Raw genomic sequence first — 15025 nt, forward strand, 5'->3', positions numbered from 1 at the left:
GATTTTCTTTTCATATGAATACAGGTCCTAGGGATGAGTATTTTAAATACCCGAAAAACAACAACAACAAAAAGTATACATTTAAATCTTTGTAACAGACTGCTTTAAGCAGTCAGCATTTCCTACCAATGACGTCTTTGCTGTGTTTCCTCCTGATTGTCTCTCTAGAAAAGAGTATATAATTTCTTTTTTTTTGGTAAATTACTTTATTTCTTCCATGATGATTTAGAGGGACTATACTCAAACCAGTACAAATATTTCATAAATAATATCTTGCCATTTTCTAACCAATTGAGTAATTTGTTCCACAATAAGCTACCTCACATCTTTCATCAAGAAATATGTTAAATTTGAATAGTAAAGACATTACATAATGAATTAGGACACAATTAAAACGTGCTTTAAAGATTTCTTTAAGGGAGAAGACACCACAGTTCTACTCAATGAAGATAAACTTTTTTTTTTTTTTTTTTTTTTTTTTTTTTTTTTTTTTTGTGATGGAGTCTTGCTCTGTCGCCCAGGCTGGAGTGCAGTGGTGTGATCTCGGCTCACTGCAAGCTCTGCCTCCTAGGTTCACACCATTCTCCTGCCTCAGCCTCCTGAGTAGCTGGGGTTACAAGTGCCCGCCACCATGCCCAGCTAATTTTTTTTTGTGTTTTTAGTAGAGACAGGGCTTCACTGTGTTAGCCAGGATGGTCTCGATCTCCTGACCTCATGATCTGCCTGCCTGGGCCTCCTAAAGTGCTGGGATTACAGGCGTGAGCCACCTCGCCCAGGCGAAGAGAAACATTTTTACAGTCCAGAAGTCTTTTATTTTTTTAACAATTATTTTGCCATGAATTCATAGGGAATAGATTCCAGCAGCTCAGGCTCCTTCCCATTGGTTTTCACAAACTGTGCTTCCCTGGGTGGAGCAGGTGGCACTTAAGTTGAACCCAGGTACCTTTCTCTTTGGCTTCTTTCTTTTTCTGGTCATTTTCCTTCATGCGTTTCAGGAAGCTATCTCGGCTCTTAGTAAGCTTAATGTGCTCGATACTCACATTAATTCTCTTGGCAAGAATCAGGCCCTTGTTGGTATACAACAGTGCCAACAGTGTGCTGGGTAACATTGTAGACTCTTCTAGTTTTGCCATGATAACACTTGTGGGGCATTCCTTTTGGGACAGTACCCATTCTCTTGATGTCTACAATATCACCTTTTTTTTTTTTCGAGACAGGAGAGAGAGTCTTACTCTGTCGTCCAGGCCATAGTGCCGTGGAGCGATCTCGGCTCACTGCAACCTCCGCCTCCTGGGTTCAAGCAATTCTCCTGCCTCAGCCTCCTGAGTAGCTGGGACTACAGGCGCGCCCTGCCATGCCTGGCTAATTTTTTGTATTTTTAGTAGAGATGGGGTTTCACTGTGTTGCCCATGCTGGCTTTGAACTCCTGAGCCCAGGCAATCTGTCCACCTCGGCCTCCCAAAGTGCTAGAATTACAGGTGTGAGCCACGAGCCTGGCCTCAGCTTTCTTATAGATTCATATATATGTGGCCAAAGGAACAACTCCATGTTTTCTAAAAGGCCTAGAGAACATCTATTGGGTGCCTCTCCTCTTTCCCTTTGTGTTTGTCATTTTGGCGAATTACTGGAAGATGCCGGTTCTGGCTGAAAGCAAAAGAGTATATAATTTCTAGCAGTAGTTAGGGCATAGAAGAGGTGAGATCTTCACAAAAGAAATTGCCATCATTCTCCTACTCTATGCCTGTCTGAATTCAGAACATTCCAACAAAGGTCAGATACTTTCTCCCTTAACAGGATTGACTCTCATTCTGTTCCCCAAGTCTGATGTCAAGGTGACGGACTTTACAGTTTGCGAATTAGGGAAGCAACAGTAGGTGATGATGGCCCCCATTACTGGTAGCCATGTATATGGTTAGGCACCAGATTCCTGACGAATGGTTTTTGTCAGGAATTTCTCCTCCTTTCTACAGTGCAGCCTGTCCCCCACCCCTACCCAATCCTCCAGACTGTTTCTGTGAGCTTGTCCAGTGAAAGCTGAACATTGATCTCCTAACCCCAGGGATCCCATCTGATTATTCGGCAGAGTTGTTTCCTTATTTTCTTCCCCTTGTACCCCCATGGGATCCCCACTCTTTGGCATCTCCATTGCTGACTAGGCTTTTCATAATCAAAGGGAAATGAATATTTCCTAAATATCCATCAACCCAAAGCTTAGTAGAAACTTTGAAAGTTCATTTTTCACTGATAACAGAAAACATAGGAGGAGGGGGAGAGGACATATGTTACTATTATTTGTCTTTCCAATGCAAGCTGCATGGTCACATGTATTCTATTTTTGTGGCAGTATAGTAGCGCCCTGTTATCCATGGGGGATATCTTCCAAGACCCCTAGAGGATGCTTGAAACCATGGAGCACCAAACTCTATACCATGGGCTGAGCTCAGTGGCTCACACTTGTAATCCCAGCACTTTGGGAGGGTGAGGCAGGTGGATCACCTGAAGGCAGGAGTTCAAGACCAGCCTGGGCAACATGGTGAAACTCCATCTCTACTAAAAATACAAAGTTAACCGGGTGTGGTAGCACGTGCCTATAATCCCAGCTACTTGGGAGGCTAAGGCAGGATAATTGCTTGAACCCGGAAGGCGGACGTTGCAGTGAGCCGAGATCGCGCCGCTGCACTTCCAGCCTGGGTGATAGAGTGAGACTCCATCTCAAAAACCAAAACAACAACAACAAAACCCCCAAAACTCTGTACTGTGTATATTATGTTTTTTTCTGATCTGATAACCAAGATGGCTGCCAAGTGACTAACAGGCAGGTAACATACACAGAGTGGATATGCTGGACAAAGGGATGGCATGGTATGGTGCAAGATTTCAGCATGTTTGTCAGAATGGTGCAACACTTAAAATGTATTCATTGTTTCTGGGATTTTCCATTTAATATTTTCAGACCACAGTTGACCATGAGTAACTGAAACTGCAGAAAACAAAACCTCAAATAAGGTAGGACTACCATGATGGTGGAGCTGCAGAGTGTTATACAATGTTAATGTGAAAAGCGGGTACTGATTTTTCCCTTGAAAGAATTGTTACTTGCCCTAGGGTCAGGGCATGGAAGCGGAGTGGTACAGGGGGATGGTAAGGCAGAGAGGACAAAGGGTGATTTTGGGACATTTGGCAGAGACTGGAAACTTCAGCTCCCTGCCAGTCTGGGAGTGTTCTAGGGTAGGGGTGCTTTGGAAATGGTGGCTTTATGAGAATATATTACCTTGAGGAGCTGCAGAATTCAAGAGAGTGGCCAAGTCCTAGTTGGTGGGAAAAAGGAGGATGTGTCTGGGGCAGCAAGACAGGAGTAATGTCAACTGAGATGAGGATTGGGATACATAAGCCCCCAGGATATTGGGATAGGAACTTCAGAAGAGAAGGGAAATAGAGTGGTGGGGGGTATTTGGTGAAGTTGGACCTATCAATCACATTAGTTATTAATACTTTATGGGATGGGAGATTCCTCTGTGGGTAATCTGGAAGACTAATAGTGGTTCTCAAATTTTAGCCTGCACCAAAATCTCCTAGAGGACTTGTTAAAATAGAGTGCTAGGCACGCCATCCTGAGTCCCTGATTTGATAGGTCTGGGACAGAGCCTGAGAGTTTCCACTGTTAACAAATGCATTTAACAAATGCTGATAGAACACTATATGAGAAACACTGGACTAGACAAATCACAGCCCGCAGGCCTAATCCAGTCTACCTGTTTTTATAAACAAAGTTTTGTTGAAACCGTACTTTCTAGTTTGAACTTTTTTTTTCATAAGACGATACTCCTTTTATGCAAGTACCATTAATTTTTATACATTTCTTTGCTCATAAGGTTTAAATTCCTGGTAGTGATAGCAATCAGATTTATAAAAGTAAGATTTATTATGAAGTTAGGTAGCCTGTGCCTATTAATGCTACTGAATTGCTGGCTATTTTGAAAATTGAGATGTCAATATTGCAGTTGGCTTGAAATGCAAGGTATCTTTTATATGCTTATAAAGATGGAAAGAAGCTTTGTATTTAGCATTTTCCATTTAGGCTTTGTGAAAATTGTTCTTATTTTAAAAATAGCCTTAATGTGTGTGTGTCTGTGTGTGTGTGTGTTTCCTGAATATTCTAGATGGTACGTGGTATTCTGAAAACTGAAAGTCACACCACCAGGAATAAAATTAGGAAAAGTAGGAATTGGAGGGAGGTCTCTAGAAATGCTGTAGTATTATCTGAATACCTCAAATCTAATCTAGGTCATCTGGGTAGAAATTCTGGGAGGGATTTATTTAAATATAAATAAAAATTTGTATACCTAAACATTTGAAGAAAGATTTTTTATTTTATTTTTTTTTAGAGTAAGAGGTGGTTGGCATGCATGTATGAAAGGAAGGAATTCAAAGTGTCTAGAATTGGCAATGTCTCTGGAGAGCATGCATTTGCTATTGGGTGCCAGCCATTAAGATGATCTCATTCATTTCTCCTCTGATTCTGTGATTGTTAAGTAACTTTTGGATCACATTTGGCTTCATTTGGATTTGCCTATAGGAAGAGAAAGTGCTGAGTAGTAAATATAGGAAGCTGTCTACTTGGTAGTTATATTTCTCCCCATGAATGATTTTTATGCATAAAACCCTGAGAGCTTGACGAATTTTGAAACTACCCAGGATTCAGATCTATTCTTTTTGTACTGATAGTCACCTCTTACCTTGCAAGACTGAAGGCTGGACCCCACACTATGGTCAGCAAATTGAAGTGTTGCTGTGGGGGTCCAGTCAGGGTGACCAGCTTACCTAACATCTAATTTTATTGGCCATATTTTAAGTTTAAGTTGTCTTGATTGCAACTTAAATTGTAGAGAATGAGTAGACTACTAGTAAACTAGGAAAAGAAAGTTTTTCTTGTAGAAAACTAGGAAAAGACAAAGAAGTCTATTGACAACAGGGAATAGGCTGGAGATGAGGACCTGACCCAAGCTGGACCAATTAGAACCCTTCCTTGGGATTTTTGAAGGTAATTGGTATTCCTCTCGGCTACATTGTAAGCAGGTGTCTGGAGTAGGTAATAACCAGATCCTCTGTCATGTGTATCAAGCCAATCTGCCAAGAAAAAAAAAATCCACTAATCCACAGAGCAAAGCACAGATGAGGATGGACAATGAACACCCTGCCTGCAGTCCACATATTCCCGAGGGCCAGGTATGCTTCTTTCTACCGTCATTTGATTATGTGAAACAAATTCACAACTAATAAAAGTCCTATTTTTGATAGGAAATGTGCATTGTTATGGTAATGGGTGGAAACTAACACAGGAAGGGATTGTGAGGAATTGTGCAGTGTGGATAGGCATCTAGTGAATGTCGACATTTACCAGCATCATTTATCCCTTATAACCAAACTAACATTGGCTTGACACACCAGTACTGGCGTGCATCAAAACATCAATAGAAGTCTGATATTCTTCAAGCCAGGTGGATTGTTCTTTTCATATTGGTGCCTCAGTTGCTCTAGAGAGGCCATGGATTGGATGGGGACAAGTCTTTTTAAACAAGAACTGTCTTGGTAGAAAGATTTGATTCAAGAATGATTTCTATGGAGTTTAACCATATGCCTCAAAAGTTGGAATTAGGCTGTTCATTTTTTAAGATAATAAGTAAATAATAAAAGGAAAGAGAAGATATGCCTATTTCTTGAAAGAAAAGTGAATAAAAATACTCATCAGTGATTATTTTAGATAATGAATACTAAATTGACAATTGTACATTTTTATATTTAAGTGAAGTGATTGTGATTAAATGAATCCCTTTTTCTGTGACAAGAATAAGAGATGATGATTGAAAGGTGACATTCAAATAATCATTACAAAAAGACGGAGTGACAGCTATGATTCTTCTTAATTGAATACAAATTTAAATTTCTACTATTTTAAGTTATTAGCAATGCACTTTGATGTGGCAAATATGTTGAACAAATTGTAACGGTGGTTAGACAATTTTTCATTAAAGCATTTCAACAGAGAATGGAGAAGGAGATGTACTTTATTTATATATTCACATTTTCTGTTATTAGGCAACTGTACAGGGATTCTTGCCATCTTGTTGGTGCCCGTGTAGATGTGCTTAGGATAGGATGCCCAGTGGGCATGCGCCCCAGTCTCTGGGAGCCAATGTGCTGATTGTAAGCATAAAACATGCTTCTTATATACACAATACATATACAAAATACAACAGGAGTAGTTGGATAAGTAGAAATGAGGACAAAATGGTAGAAAATGAGGTGCATTTATGTATTGGTGCAAAAGTAATTGTGGTTTTTTGCCATTACTTTCAATGGAAAAAAATCACAATAACTTTTGCACCAACCTAATAGAAGGGTGGCTGAGATGAGCTAAGCTAACCAGTGAAGCACTCTGGAGAAAATGGCCTTGAACCAGATGACGGGGAGAAGACAGGAACAAGTCGCAAGCAGCTTAATTTTCAAGATCAGTCATAAGAAAATATGCATTCAGACATTCATAGGTATATTCCGTTTTCTTAATTTGCAGAAAACATTAGCTCTTTGATTAATGAATGGTAGATGAACTAATTTAAATGAAATCTAAAGCAAAGGCAGACGTATTTCAATTTCTTAGACTAAATGTGAAATATATTAATATAAAACAGGAAGGATCGGCGAAGAAGTTTATTTTTACAGGCGTAAGGATGAAGAGGTGAAGCCTGGGGTCTTTGAATTTCAGCTTTGCATTTCAGCTTTGTTGTTTTCTAGCTTATGACCATGAGCAAATTGCTCAACCTCTCTGTGCCGTTTTTCTTGTGAAACTGTAAAAATAACAGATTTTGCCATAGGGTTTTAGGGAAGGTTGATTGAGATCACTTCTTCATTCCACAAATATGTTTTGGGCTCCTATTATGTGCCAGGTGTTGTACTAGGAATGGGAGAGAAAGAAGTTGAGCAGAACAGACAAAGCCCTTTCCCTAAAGGTGCTTCCATTCTACTAGAATTGCTAGTCAGAAAAGAAATGCACAACTAAAATATCAGATAGAGGTAAGCACTCTGTAGAAGATTAAGTGGAGTGATATGATAAAGGGTGACTGGATAGCAACTTACAGGTTAGGGTAGGCCTTTTTCACCTCCCAACGTCACATTGAAATCAGCCCTGAGAAAATAAGGAGGGGTAGCCCTGGCAGGGAGAAGAGTTGGTGCTGAGGTCCTGGGGCGGGAATCAGCTCAAGGTATTTGAAGAAAATAAATAAGGTCATTGCAGCTGAGGTTAATGGGCAAGAGGCAGAGTGGTAGCGGATGAAATTAGATCATGTAGGGCTTTGAAAACAAGGATAAGGAAGTGTGTTTTGTACTAAGTGTGATGCAAAGCCCCTAAAAAATTTTAAAGTAGGGAGTGGCGTGACTTCATAACCGATGTAAGGAGCTCATTGCCAGTCCTTGCACAAGAGAAACACCCAAGTGTATGTTAGCTGTTGCCATTTCATTTAATCCTCACACCAGCCCTATGTGATGGTTACTATGAAAGGAAATTATCCCAAACCGGAGCTGGGGCAGAACTTTGTAGGCTAATAGGATTTTCAGCCTCTTTGGGAAGGATCTAGCATTCCTGATAAAGCCCTGTAGTATTTTTCTGATAGTTTTTTTTTTTTTTTTTTTGAGATGGAATCTCGTACTGTCGCCTGGGCTGGAGCGCAGTGGCACCAGCTCGCTCACTGCAACCTCTGCCTCCCAGGTTCAAGCGATTCTCCTGCCTCAGCCTTCCAAGTAGCTGGGATTACAGGTACCTGCCACCACGCCCAGCTAATTTTTTGTATTTTTAGTAGAGAAGGGGTTTCGCCATGTTGGCCAGGCTGGTCTCGAACTCCTGACCTCATGATTCGCCCACCTCGTTCTCCCAAAGTTCTGGGATTACAGGCGTGAGCCACTGCGCCTGGCCTTTCTGATAGATTTTAATGAGAGTTAGAGTGCTTCTGGGAAGCTAGATTGGCACCACTCTGCTCTTATTTTTTAGATGTGTTCAGTAACCTTTAATCAGACATTTAAGGCCACAACACTCTTTAAGCCTTATGCTGTCCTAATAGTCTTTAAACCAGATATTCCTCTTTTCAAATGCTAGTTGAATAGTATTTATTAAGTCATTTTTTCCTCCCAAAAGTAAATTTTTGAACTAGTTTTTTTTTGAAGTCTCTTTCCTTCCACCAAGTTTGAAATAAAACGCTTGTCAATGTTCCATTAATTTATCTGAGAAACCGCTTTGACAGTATTATTAATATCACTATTTTACAGACAAGAAAACCATAGCCTGTGCATTTAAGCAGTCCATCGTACTTTCCCCCAGGAAGAGCAAATTAACTCAGCATTCTAGGAAGCAACAAAGCAAATCTGGACCCGAGAGGTCTCAGTCTCCAGTAAAAAAAAGAAGCACTCATTTCTTTTACTGGAATCCCATTATTATCTGTTTTATTTCATATTAATTTGTAAAGACTGGTAGTCTGTGATTCACTGGGGCCTTCTTTTTGCCCCCAAGATATATGTGTGCAGTTCACTCTCACTCTGCTTTCTAACTTTTAAAAGTTCTAATATGCTCTTTTAGTAACTGAACCCAATCTTGACTTGGGTGAAACTTTTCTCCAGTTTATCAAGAGCCATTTAATCTATTTTTATAGTCTAGAGTGCCACTTCCTTGGATCTTCAGCCTACCAAGGCTGGAGCTTTAATTCATTAGTGTATATGGCTTATGGCAATCAACTCAACCAGATTGTGTGGGTCTGCTGAGCTGAAGTAAATTACTCATGGTTCTTGTGAGAAGAACCTTGAATGAGATCACTGAGGGATGCTAAAACAATCTGGATACTTTTGGACTGGAGGATGGGGGATCCCTTTTCTAACTAACAAGCATTATATTCTTAGAATGAAATCAATTCCATGGTGTACTGGAGTCAGTTCAATCAATTCCTGTTACATTTTCAGGAAATTTGTGAAATAGTTCACGACAACTTTGTAGCTTTAAAATGGCCATTGTAGCTGTATTTATGCTACAGAAACTGGCAAATGCCACAGATCAGGGCTTTCTTTCCCCATAGAGTCAATTTTTAAACACTTAGCAATGTTACCCAAACAAAACCAGGGTTAATTTTCCTGGCAAGCAACCAACAACTCTCCACGAGAACACAGGTTTCGATCCATAGGAGTGTTATTACTCATCACAAGTAAGGAGAGCACTGGGAGTGTTCTCCAAAGCAGTGTCTCCCTGAGGGAAAGTGACAGGAGCGTTTTATGGGGCGATGGAGGGGGAGAGAGTGCGTCATCTCATGCAGGGAAGGGGTCCCAGTGGCGCAGATGCAGTGAGTCATCATGCCAGCACATAGGTCATCTGCTTTATAGCTCCTTCTGGGTGGGAGACATTAGCATGGTAATGAGGAAAGTTCACTTGGGTTCATCTGTAAGTTGCTAGGGTCTGTCAGAAACTGGTTTCAACTGACTAGGGGACTGCATTCCACACAGGGCCTGAAACAAATAGGCTGTTAAGAGAGGGGGCTGTAAAGCAGGTGCTTTGGTAAAGCCGGTTGAGTTCCTATAGTCTCTGGAGACCTTCTCAATCTGCTTGTAGCAGTACACCAGTGCGAGTGCCTTGCAGGGTCTCCTTGTTTTTTTTCCTAGTTATAGGACAAGAAGAAGATAAGGAAAGAGGGGAGGCTGCCAATAGGCTTTTTTTTTGGCTTCTTGCCTGCCTTTTTACTGCCATCAGGAACTGCCAGAAGTTCTGTAGTCAAATAGACCCCATGCTCCTAGTAACAAATGAGGTTTGCTATCATTTTTCCCTCTAGGGTTGAATACCAGCTGCATAACTACTTGCTTTGGGACTTGGGCTGATCAGTTTACCTACATCTCTAGGGCTCAGTTTCATCATCATTACAATAAGAATAATACCACCAAACTCATTGTGTATAGATGTATCTGTGTGTGGGTGGCGGGGTCGGGGGTGTTGGGGATGGGATGGGGTGGTAAATGATATGGTTCCCATTAAAGTCTTTGCTGAAGACTTGGTGCATTGGCTCTCCATAAATAATAGCTCTGATTATATTATTCAGTAAGTTCTCACACGCACTCAGAGGTAATAAAAGAAAAACTTTATCTGAATTAAATTTAAAGGAGTTTAATTGAGCAATGAACAACTTGCAAATCGGGCAGCCTTCCCAGCCAGAGTAGGCTCGGAGACTCCAGCACAGCCACGTGGTGGAAAAAGATTTATGGACAGAAAAAAGGAAAGTGATGCCCAGAAAATGGAAGTGAGGTGCAGAAAACAGAAGTGAGTTACAGAATTGGTTTGGCTACAGCTTGGTGTTTGCTTTATTTGAACATGGTTTGAACAATTGTACATTTGCTTGACCAAAACTCGTGACTGGCACAAGCGTAGGTTATGGTCGTTTACACCTCCACTTGTTATAGTTCATGATGTACAGAGAAATCCTTAGGCTGAACTTAAAATATGTAAGGAGGCAGCTTTATGCTAAACTTGATTTAACAGAGGGCACTTGTAAACTGCTATTTCATAAAGGCCTTTCTGGTAATGTCTGATGCCTCTGAACCAGTCTGATCTGCAGCATTTTCTCACTGAGTTCTCTCTCTCAATATCTCTCTCTCTCTCTGCCTGTGCCCTATGTGGGCTGGGAGCCCCAGTACAGGTGTGATTCCAGTACATTCCAAGTCACACCGAGCACATACTTTCTCCATTCCTTTCAGTACCTGCCTTCCAGTGATACTCCAAGTGTATTGAGCTTGACAACTTCTTCAGCTATAAATAAGTGGTGGTGGGGGGAAGGGGTGGGTGTGAGAAGAGACTTTCTTGAAATATGTTGATTTAGGCTGGATGGCTTTTCATTGACATGCAGAGGTAGTATTTTGTGTCTCTATGCAAGACTCCCCCTTTATTTACTGCAAGGATGTTTTTATCAGGTCAAGGAGAAAGCTGAGGTTGGAGAAGGTGTGCTTTCTGTTCCCTTTTGTCTGTCAGTTTCTCTCCTCATTCTCCAGAATCCCCAAGAGACCATGTTAGAGTTAAATCAGTATGTGGCCAGCAATCAGACAGACCTGAATATGACATGTGATTCTGCTACTTATCAGCTGAATGACCTTGTGATGGCCATTTGAATGTCTAATCTTTAGCTTCCTGATCTACAAAATGCATCTCTCTTTTTTTCTCTTTCTCTCTCTCTCTCTTTATCTGTCTGGGGCTAGCTCTGTACTTCACAACCTGGCTACACATTATATTTACTTGGGGAGCTTTTCAAAAATAGTTAATTCCCAGGCTCTGCTCCAAAAGACTGATTCAATTGGACTAGGTTTCAGCACAAACATCCGTCTATTTTAGAAACTCTGTGTGAAATACTATGTGTAGTGAATGTTAAGAACTGCTGAGCTTCTCTTATTAAGCCTCTCTGGACCCCATCTGGCCCCCATGCTCATTACCTGGATGTCCCTGGACCACAACTGCTTATGTAAATACAAAATACAAAACAATTAACTGCTAACCACTGCTAACAGTCACTTTTTAACTCCAACCCTCCACCTGCTCAGATTTGCAGGCAGTGCAGTCATCTCTAACTTCTTGTCTTCAGGAACCCTTTCATGGAATGCCCAAGAACCCCTGTTGGTGCTCTGCAGATGAGAAAAATAGCTACTGAGATCCTTGTTCCCTTGCTGAAGCTGGAAGGCCTCGTGGTCTGGAGAAATGCCAGCTTTCTCAGTGGTTCATCTGAGAACAGTGGATGCTGGTCTTTCTCTGGGTAATCCTTGGTCGAGAATACTTTCTCCCCAATTGGCCTGGGTTGTCAGGGAAGAGAGTATTCATCTGAGAAACTGCTTTGATATCATCATTTTACAGACAAGGAAACAGAAGCTTAGAAATGGTAAGTTGATCAGTGTCATAAGAGGTAACCTGACCTGACCATAAGACCTGACCGTAAGAGGTCAGGTCTTCCACTTCACCTAAGTGAAGCCAGGCTTCCCAAGGCACAGCTCAGCACCTGCAGAGCCACATTGCAATGAGTTACAGCACCATCCACTTACTGCCTAGAATCAGCATTTTGTTCCAGAAACATAGGTCCGGGTTGCCCAGACCACACTCTCTATTCCTCTTGGTGATTTTCTTTCATTTCTTCCCACCACCTGGCCCCACGTGGGTCCACTCTTGTCCATCAGATGTGTTCTAATAAATAGTTAAATACTAAACCCTCTTCTTCCAGAAGCATCCTTGGTTCCTTCTACATATATGTGTAGATTCATATATGTAAAAAAAAGTATGAAAAAGGATCTTTCATCAATTTACTTATCAGCTTCTTCTAAACCCATGCTGTTTACAAGCTGCATATCCAATAATAAAAAGTCCCTATTCCAAAACCAGTGGGTAGGAATGAAATTACTTTACCCAGGTGTAACTCAAAGGGATCACTGAGTGATTATTTCCAGAACAATGGGACGACTTGCTCCAAAGGTAAGTTCAAGTTTTCACCATGAACATATAAAACACCCAGGTTTTCCTAGTTTCAACCAGTTTTAGGATTCCATCTCCGCTAGTCAACTGATTATATGTAAATGCTGTTGATATGAATGTTGATCTCACAGGGTTGTTGAGAATAATACATGAGATAAGATGTAGACAGATCAGTTTGTAATATTTTATTACTGACACTGTTGCTAATTGGTTAAGCTAATCAGCATCTCATTAGAATTGCCCCTGTGGGCAGTGAACATCCCTCCTGCTGCTCCTCCTGCCCCCTTCCTGTAGTCAGTGTAGTGGCCCTGACCTCTGGTCAATACAATCCAGTGGATTCCAGGTTCTCACCACATCACCACTAAGATTATGGTCATAGTAACCAGGGTGATGGGGCCTCTGCATTGAAATGCAGTGCTGTGGGATCAGTGGTACTTGCTCTCTTGCTGTCTCCTGCTTTGGTTATGAGAGAAACTCAAGAAAGCAGCTCTTGCTCAGGTAGACTTCAGGTTGGTTCCTGAGCTTTGGTTTTCCTCTGGATTGGCCTAAAGGTCTTCAGGGGTTGAGGAGAATACTGGAGAAGGTCTTTATTCATCCATGTTCTCCAACAGAGTAAAGCCAAAACACTTAAGTACCGGAGTTATTCTGTACTTGCCTTCCCTAAGGGAAGTGTAGTACTGTCTCTTGATTTTCATGGAGCTCCTTGCCTCTGCCCTCAGGAATCTGGAAGGGAGGACGGTTGTACTTAGCATTTCTAAATAGACAATAGTTCTCCTGATTGAAAGGCTAAAACACTTCCAACCTGGAGTTTTACTGACCATTGATTTGTTTGTTTGTTTGTTTGTTTTGAGACAGGGCCTCAGTCTGTCACCCATGCTGGAGTGCAGTGGTGGCGCCATCTTGGCTCACTGCAACCTCTGCTTCCCAGGTTCAAGCTATCCTCCTACCTTAGCCTCCTAAGTTGCTGGGACTACAGGCATGTATCACCACACGCAGCTAATTTTTGTATTTTTCATAGAGACAGGGTTTTGCCAAGTTGCCCAGGCTGGATCATTGACATTTTAAGAAATGTGTGCATGTCCCTAAAAGGGGAGGTCAGTTTGGGATCTTCCCTCATGGATGATGTGGGTTTGATTACCTAAGGGGACTGGCTTATCTTTCTTATGGGTGGTCACATAATATTCAGGAGGTGGTACTGACTAGGCTCACTCAGTGATTGACTGGGTGAAGCAGGAAGGGAGAGGGGAGCTATCCAGGTAGACAGGTTTCCTCTGGAGCAAGAGTTGGCCGACCTCAGCCAGCAGGTCAAATCTCACCTGCTGTCAGCATTTATTAACTTTTTATTTTGAAATGATTTAAGACTCAACTGCCACTTGTGTTATAAATAAAGTTTTATTGGAACATTACAACTCTTACTTGTTTACATATTGTATGTGGCTGCTTTCATGCTATAATGACAGAATCGAATAATTGCAATAAGAACTTTTTTGTACCCTCTGGCTCTTTATGAAAAAGGTTTCCTGATTCCTGTTCCAGAGTCAAAGATGCTTCTCAATCAGAAATGCTCCCCCAAATTGCTGTATATTTCATAATCCCCCTCACTGTGACCCAAAGGCCACAAAACCCTTGTAGAATCAGAGAACACAGGGTTGGAAGGGGGTATTAGTGGTCATTCAGTGCAATTCCTCATATGAGGTCAGAATCTCCCAATGGATGCCCCTTCAAGCAATCCCCTGGTGGTGGAGGCACATCATTGTGTATAGTGGTCAACTCAGCTTTTTGGGGGAAGTTCTGGCTGTTGGAAAATGATTTCTTATATTGAGCTAGGCTGTGGTGGATGAGAAAAACTATTAAAGTTATTATTTATGACCCCCTCTCCAGCCTTTGAAGGAGGAAGACTTCATCACCAGCAGAATGGGCTGCACTGCCTGTGTTATGTGGATCAGCACGATGGATGGGGAGGAGACCTGAAGATGCTGCAATGGCAAATTTGCTCTACATGGAGATGCTGGATGTCCCTAGACATAAAGACCCCACAGAGATGCTAGAGGGGCATGGCTGGACAGGGGTGGGTGAGGGAGGAGCTGCGGGTGAGGAAGGAGTCGAGGTGTAGAGTTTGTATCAAATTATTCTTCAAAGCTTCTCAGGTAGGATTTGGGCATTTGGGTGCATTTCTAGATGCTTCAGCCAGTTGAAGAAAACTGGGGAAACAAAGGTGCCCACATGATGCAGGTGCATTTGGGTTGTGTCTGTCACTTTGACACTCCCATGCATTGGTCTTCTATTCTCAGTCCAAACAACTTTCAGCCTGAGTAGCACCCTAGCAATTAATTGTCCAAATTCTACCTCATTGCCTTTCTACCTAGCCACAGATTTCCTCTCCTCTCAGCTCAAATTTTTTTTTTTTTCTTTTTTTTTTTGAGATGGAGTCGCGCTCTGTTGCCCAGGCTGGAGTGCAGTGGCGCAATCTCGGCTCACTGCAAGCTCCGCCTCCCAGGTTCA

At 41.7% G+C, this 15025-nt stretch overlaps 1 long non-coding RNA gene across 3 annotated transcripts; it reads left to right on the forward strand.

The window, feature by feature from the left end:
* The first annotated feature begins 650 nt into the window (after nucleotides 1-650).
* Nucleotides 651-13493, forward strand: LOC129465031 (uncharacterized). Of its 3 annotated transcripts, none has more exons than XR_010116158.1 (3): nucleotides 651-3006; nucleotides 5077-12523; nucleotides 13379-13493. It is a non-coding gene; the product is annotated as an uncharacterized lncRNA (long non-coding RNA). The 3 variants fall into 3 exon arrangements; XR_008651833.2 differs by lacking the exon at nucleotides 651-3006 and having other exon boundaries at nucleotides 3444-5226; nucleotides 10183-12523; XR_010116157.1 differs by lacking the exon at nucleotides 651-3006 and adding an exon at nucleotides 3444-5041 and having other exon boundaries at nucleotides 5123-12523.
* The last annotated feature ends 1532 nt before the right edge of the window (nucleotides 13494-15025 follow it).

Source organism: Symphalangus syndactylus, chromosome 16, assembly GCF_028878055.3.
Source record: "Symphalangus syndactylus isolate Jambi chromosome 16, NHGRI_mSymSyn1-v2.1_pri, whole genome shotgun sequence".
Taxonomy (NCBI): Eukaryota; Metazoa; Chordata; class Mammalia; order Primates; family Hylobatidae; genus Symphalangus; species Symphalangus syndactylus.